Source organism: Ascaphus truei (genome assembly GCF_040206685.1).
Source record: "Ascaphus truei isolate aAscTru1 chromosome 20 unlocalized genomic scaffold, aAscTru1.hap1 SUPER_20_unloc_3, whole genome shotgun sequence".
NCBI lineage: Eukaryota > Metazoa > Chordata > Amphibia > Anura > Ascaphidae > Ascaphus > Ascaphus truei.
This window is the reverse complement of record NW_027453859.1, coordinates 242,047-247,705: the sequence shown is the minus strand read 5'-3', so window position 1 is coordinate 247,705 and position 5,659 is coordinate 242,047.

The following is a 5,659-nucleotide window of genomic DNA, read 5'->3' as shown; positions in this document are numbered from 1 at the left end:
TCTCTCCCACCCTCTATCTCACCTCTCTCGCTCCCACCCTCTATCTCACCTCTCTCGCTCCCACCCTCTATCTCACCTCTCTCTCCCACCCTCTATCTCACCTTCTCTCGCTCCACCCTCTATCTCACCTCTCTCTCTCCCACCCTCTATCTCACTCTCTCTCTCCCACCCTCTATCTCACCTCTCTCTCTCCACCCTCTATCTCACCTCTCTCCCACCCTCTATCTCACCTCTCTCTCTCACACCCTCTATCTCACCTCTCTCTCCCAGCCCCTATCTCACCTCTCTCTCTCCCTCTCCTCTCTCACCCTCTCTCTCTCCCACCCTCTATCTCACCTCTCTCTCCCACCCTCTATCTCACCTCTCTCCCACCCTCTATCTCACCTCTCTCTCCCACCCCTCTATCTCACCTCTCTCTCTCCCACCCTCTATCTCACCTCTCTCTCTCCCACCCTCTATCTCACCTCTCTCCCAACCTCTATCTCACCTCTCTCTCCCACCCTCTATCTCACCTCTCTCCCACCCGTCTATCTCACCTCTCTCTCTCCCACCCTCTATCTCAGCCTCTCTCTCCCACCCTCTATCTCACTCTCTCTCCCACCCTCTATCTCACCTCTCTCTCTCCACCCTCTATCTCACCTCTCTCCCACCCTCTATCTCACCTCTCTCCCACCTCTATCTCACCTCTCTCTCTCCCACCCTCTATCTCACCTCTCTCGCTCCTACCCTCTATCTCACCTCTCTCTCCCACCCTCTATCTCACCTCTCTCTCTCCACCCTCTATCTCACCTCTCTCTCTCCCACCCTCTATCTCACCTCTCTCTCTCCACCCTCTATCTCACCTCTCTCGCTCCCACCCTCTATCTCACCTCTCTCTCCCACCCTCTATCTCACCTCTCTCTCCCACCCTCTATCTCACCTCTCTCTCCCACCCTCTATCTCACCCTCTCTCTCCCACCCTCTATCTCACCTCTCTCTCCCACCCTCTATCTCACCTCTCTCTCCCACCCTCTATCTCACCTCTCTCTCCCACCCTCTATCTCACCTCTCTCTCTCCCACCCTCTATCTCACCTCTCTCTCTCCCACCCTCTATCTCACCTCTCTCTCTCCCACCCTCTATCTCACCTCTCTCTCTCCCTCTCTCTCTCCCACCCTCTATCTCACTCTCTCTCTCCCACCCTCTATCTCACCTCTCTCCCACCCTCTATCTCACCTCTCTCTCTCCCACCCTCTATCTCACCTCTCTCGCTCCCACCCTCTATCTCACCTCTCTCTCCCACCCTCTATCTCACCTCTCTCTCCCACCCTCTATCTCACCTCTCTCGCTCCTACCCTCTATCTCACCTCTCTCTCCCACCCTCTATCTCACCTCTCTCTCTCCCACCCTCTATCTCACCTCTCTCTCTCCCACCCTCTATCTCACCTCTCTCTCTCCCACCCTCTATCTCACCTCTCTCTCCCACCCTCTATCTCACCTCTCTCTCTCCCACCCTCTATCTCACCTCTCTCTCTCCCACCCTCTATCTCACCTCTCTCTCTCCCACCCTCTATCTCACCTCTCTCTCTCACCTCTCTCTCTCCACCCTCTATCTCACTCTCTCTCTCCCACCCTCTATCTCACCTCTCTCCCACCCTCTATCTCACCTCTCTCTCTCCCACCCTCTATCTCACCTCTCTCGCTCCCACCCTCTATCTCACCTCTCTCTCCCACCCTCTATCTCACCTCTCTCTCCCACCCTCTATCTCACCTCTCTCTCTCACCCTCTATCTCACCTCTCTTCCCACCCTCTATCTCACCTCTCTCTCTCCCACCCTCTATCTCACCTCTCTCTCCCACCCTCTATCTCACCTCTCTCTCTCCCACCCTCTATCTCACCTCTCTCGCTCCCACCCTCTATCTCACCTCTCTCTCTCCACCCTCTATCTCACCTCTCTCTCTCCCACCCTCTATCTCACCTCTCTCTCTCCCACCCTCTATCTCACCTCTCTCTCCCACCCTCTATCTCACCTCTCTCTCTCCCACCCTCTATCTCACCTCTCTCTCCCACCCTCTATCTCACCTCTCTCTCTCCCACCCTCTATCTCACCTCTCTCTCCCACCCTCTATCTCACCTCTCTCTCCCACCCTCTATCTCACCTCTCTCTCTCCCACCCTCTATCTCCCTCTCCTCCCACCCTCTATCTCACCTCTCTCTCTCCCACCCTCTATCTCACCTCTCTCCTCCCACCCTCTATCTCACCTCTCTCTCTCCCACCCTCTATCTCACCTCTCCCACCCTCTATCTCACCTCTCTCCCACCCTCTATCTCACCTCTCTCTCTCCCACCCTCTATCTCACCTCTCTCTCTCCCACCCTCTATCTCACCTCTCTCTCCCACCCTCTATCTCACCTCTCTCTCCCACCCTCTATCTCACCTCTCTCTCTCTCCACCCTCTATCTCACCTCTCTCCCACCCTCAATCTCACCTCTCTCCCACCCTCTATCTCACCTCTCTCTCTCCCACCCTCTATCTCACCTCTCTCCTCCACCCTCTACTCACCTCTCTCTCCCACCCTCTATCTCACCTCTCTCTCTCCACCCTCTATCTCACCTCTCTCTCCCACCCTCTATCTCACCTCTCTCTCTCCCACCCTCTATCTCACCTCTCTCTCTCCCACCCTCTATCTCACCTCTCTCTCACCTCTCCCACCCTCTATCTCACCTCTCCTCTCCCACCCTCTATCTCACCTCTCTCTCTCCACCCTCTATCTCACCTCTCTCTCTCCCACCCTCTATCTCACCTCTCTCTCCCACCCTCTATCTCACCTCTCTCTCCACCCTCTATCTCACCTCTCTCTCTCCCACCCTCTATCTCACCTCTCTCTCCCACCCTCTATCTCTCCTCTCTCTCTCCCACCCTCTATCTCACCTCTCTCCCACCCTCTATCTCACCTCTCTCTCTCCCACCCTCTATCTCACCTCTCTCTCCCACCCTCTACTCACCTCTCTCCCACCCTCTATCTCACCTCTCTCCACCCTCTATCTCACCTCTCTCTCCACCCTCTATCTCACCTCTCTCTCTCCCACCCTCTATCTCACCTCTCTCTCTCCACCCTCTATCTCACCTCTCTCTCTCCCACCTCTATCTCACCTCTCTCTCTCCCACCCTCTATCTCACCTCTCTCTCTCCCACCCTCTATCTCACCTCTCTCTCTCTCCCACCCTCAACTCACCTCTCTCTCTCTCCCACCCTCTATCTCACCTCTCTCTCTCCCACCCTCTATCTCACCTCTCTCTCTCCCACCCTCTATCTCACCTCTCTCTCCCACCCTCTATCTCACCTCTCTCTCCCACCCTCTATCTCACCTCTCTCGCTCCTACCCTCTATCTCACCTCTCTCTCCCACCCTCTATCTCACCTCTCTCTCTCCCACCCTCTATCTCACCTCTCTCTCTCCCACCCTCTATCTCACCTCTCTCTCCCACCCTCTATCTCACCTCTCTCTCCCACCCTCTATCTCACCTCTCTCTCCCACCCTCTATCTCACCTCTCTCTCTCCCACCCTCTATCTAACCTCTCTCTCTCCCACCCTCTATCTCACCTCTCTCTCACCTCTCTCTCTCCACCCTCTATCTCACTCTCTCTCTCCCACCCTCTATCTCACCTCTCTCCCACCCTCTATCTCACCTCTCTCTCTCCCACCCTCTATCTCACCTCTCTCGCTCCCACCCTCTATCTCACCTCTCTCTCCCACCCTCTATCTCACCTCTCTCTCCCACCCTCTATCTCACCTCTCTCGCTCTCACCCTCTATCTCACCTCTCTTCCCACCCTCTATCTCACCTCTCTCTCTCCCACCCTCTATCTCACCTCTCTCTCCCACCCTCTATCTCACCTCTCTCTCTCCCACCCTCTATCTCACCTCTCTCTCTCCCACCCTCTATCTCACCTCTCTCTCCCACCCTCTATCTCACCTCTCTCTCTCCCACCCTCTATCTCACCTCTCTCTCTCCCACCCTCTATCTCACCTCTCTCTCCCACCCTCTATCTCACCTCTCTCTCTCCCACCCTCTATCTCACCTCTCTCTCCCACCCTCTATCTCACCTCTCTCTCTCCCACCCTCTATCTCACCTCTCTCTCCCACCCTCTATCTCACCTCTCTCTCCCACCCTCTATCTCACCTCTCTCTCCCACCCTCTATCTCACCTCTCTCTCTCCCACCCTCTATCTCGCCTCTCTCTCCCACCCTCTATCTCACCTCTCTCTCCCCACCCTCTATCTCACCTCTCTCGCTCCCACCCTCTATCTCACCTCTCTCTCTCCCACCCTCTATCTCACCTCTCTCCCACCCTCTATCTCACCTCTCTCTCCCACCCTCTATCTCACCTCTCTCTCTCCCACCCTCTATCTCACCTCTCTCTCTCCCACCCTCTATCTCACCTCTCTCTCCCACCCTCTATCTCACCTCTCTCTCCCACCCTCTATCTCACCTCTCTCTCTCCCACCCTCTATCTCACCTCTCTCCCACCCTCAATCTCACCTCTCTCCCACCCTCTATCTCACCTCTCTCTCTCCCACCCTCTATCTCACCTCTCTCGCTCGCACCCTCTATCTCACCTCTCTCTCCCACCCTCTATCTCACCTCTCTCGCTCTCACCCTCTATCTCACTTCTCTCTCCCACCCTCTATCTCACCTCTCTCGCTCCCACCCTCTATCTCACCTCTCTCTCTCCCACCCTCTATCTCACTTCTCTCTCTCACCTCTCTCTCCCACCCTCTATCTCACCTCTCTCTCTCCCACCCTCTATCTCACCTCTCTCTCTCTCCCACCCTCTATCTCACCTCTCTCTCTCCCACCTTCTATCTCACCTCTCTCTCCCACCCTCTATCTGACCTCTCTCTCCACCCTCTATCTCACCTCTCTCTCTCCCACCCTCTATCTCACCTCTCTCTCCCACCCTCTATCTCTCCTCTCTCTCCCACCCTCTATCTCACCTCTCTCCCACCCTCTATCTCACCTCTCTCTCTCCCACCCTCTATCTCACCTCTCTCTCCCACCCTCTATCTCACCTCTCTCCCACCCTCTATCTCACCTCTCTCCCACCCTCTATCTCACCTCTCTCTCTCCCACCCTCTATCTCACCTCTCTCTCTCCCACCCTCTATCTCACCTCTCTCTCTCCCACCTTCTATCTCACCTCTCTCTCTCCCACCCTCTATCTCACCTCTCTCGCTCCCACCCTCTATCTCACCTCTCTCTCTCTCCCACCCTCAACTCACCTCTCTCTCTCTCTCTCCCACCCTCTATCTCACCTCTCTCTCTTCCACCCTCTATCTCACCTCTCTCTCTCCCACCCTCTATCTCACCTCTCTCTCCTACCCTCTATCTCACCTCTCTCTCTCCCACCCTCTATCTCACCTCTCTCTCCTACCCTCTATCTCACCTCTCCCTCCCACCCTCTATCTCACCTCTCTCTCTCCCACCCTCTATATCACCTCTATCTCCCACCCTCTATCTCACCTCTCTCGCTCCCACCCTCTATCTCACCTCTCTCCCACCCTCTATCTCACGTCTCTCTCCCACCCTCTATCTCACCTCTCTCCCCCACCCTCCATCTCACCTCTCTCTCCCACCATCAATCTCACCTCTCTCCCACCCTCTATCTCACCTCTCTCTCT